The sequence below is a fragment of the Propithecus coquereli genome, unplaced genomic scaffold (assembly GCF_000956105.1).
Source record: "Propithecus coquereli isolate 6110/MARCELLA unplaced genomic scaffold, Pcoq_1.0 Scaffold340, whole genome shotgun sequence".
NCBI lineage: Eukaryota > Metazoa > Chordata > Mammalia > Primates > Indriidae > Propithecus > Propithecus coquereli.
In genome coordinates, this window is record NW_012149064.1 from 193,390 (window position 1) to 195,304 (window position 1,915).

Consider the following 1,915-nt stretch of genomic DNA (forward strand, 5'->3'; position numbering starts at 1 on the left):
AACTCCTGAGCTCAAACAATCCGCCCGCCTCGGCCTCCCAGAGTGCTAGGATTACAGGCATGAGCCACCGCGCCCGGCCTACATTGCTTTTAGATTTCACTTTGCCTATTGTTTGTTCTCAAACCCGATTAACAATATCCTCAAAATACTTTTCATTGGAGGCGTTTCATTTTCTTTGATGGAAATGAATGGTTTAAAGTGATTTTATTCTGTTCTCTCACAAATAATAAAAGAGAAAATGACCGTGGGGGGAAAAAAGAATCCAAGAACACCACAACAGATATTCTGTTCTCTGCTTCGTGTTTTCCTATCATGTAGTGGATTCAAATGTGATTCTATAGAAATTTATACCCAGTAATTTTATCAAAACACTAAACATCTCCCTAAATATAAGAAAATCTAATGTTATTTTTTCAAAATTTATTTTTTAGTGTGAACTGAGGTTGATAATTTAAACTCTATATGCCCAAATTCCACTACTTCAATATAATTTAATGTATCCACTCCCTACATTTCTTAAATATATGATATCATTGGGTAGCTTAGAACATTGCTGAGCCTATATTATCCTACTTGTTACCTTATTTTTTAATAACTATCATGTTATAATTTTTTTGTTTAGTATAAAGCTTCCTGGAACTGTGTCATTCATATATATTTGTGTGCATATATATATATGTATATGTGTATATATGTATACATGTATGCATATATGTGTGTGTGATATCAGGATTTTTTCACAAATAAAAGTTTTATAACTATATTATATACAATCTAATGATTTGATATGTGTATACATTGTGAAATAATTAATAGAATTAACATATCTGTCACCTCACACAGTTACTTTTTTGTAGTGAGAACACTTAAGGTCTACTGTCTCAGCAAATTTTAAGCATATAAAATATTTTTAACTGTGATCAAAAGCTGTATATGAGATTCTCAAAACTTATTCATGTTATAACTGAAAGTTTTTAATCCTTAGAAGAACATCTGCTCACTTTCTCTGCCTCCAGGCCCTGACAACCATCTTTGTACTCTCTGCTTCTATGAGTTCAACCTTTTCAGATTCCCCATATTCCCATATAAGTGAGATCATGTAGTTTTTTCTTTCTGTGCCTGGCTTATTTCACTTAGCATAATGTCCTCCAGGTCCATCCATGTTGTTGAAATGGCAGTATTTCTTTTTTTTTATGGCTGAATATTTTATTGTGTGTGCGTACACACACACCGAACTGTACTTATTCATTCAGTGTCCACAAACCTTTAGATTGTTTTTATATCATGGCAGTTATGAAAAATGCAATGATTATGAGGGTGCAGATATTTCTTCAAGATACTTAACTTTATTTCCTATGGTTATATACACAGAAGTGAGATTGCTGGATTGCATGGTAGTTCTATTTTTTTGAAGAACCTTTATACTAGTTTCCATAATGACTCTACCAATTTACAGCTCACCAACAGTGCAGAATATCTTTTTCTTCGCATTCTTGTCAACACTTGTTATCTGTTTTCTTTTTGGTATTGCCATCCTAACAGGTGTGAGGTGATATCTCACCATGGTTTTGATTTGCATTTGCCTGATGATTGGTGAGCACCTTTTCATATACCCCTTGGCCCCTTTGTATGTCTTCATTGGAAAAATATGTATTTAGTCTTTCCTGTATTTTTCAATTGGATTATTATTTTATGCCTTGGATTTGTATGATTTCCTTACATATTTTGGATATTAACCTTTTATGATATATATGGTTTACCAATATTTCCTCCCACTCAGTAGATTTTCTTATTTCATTGTTTTCTTTGTTGTGCAGAGGTTTTTAGTTTGATGGAGTCCAACTTGTTTATCTTTGTTTTTGTTGCCATATTTTTGGTATTGTATCCAAAGAAATCATTGCCAATACCAATATCA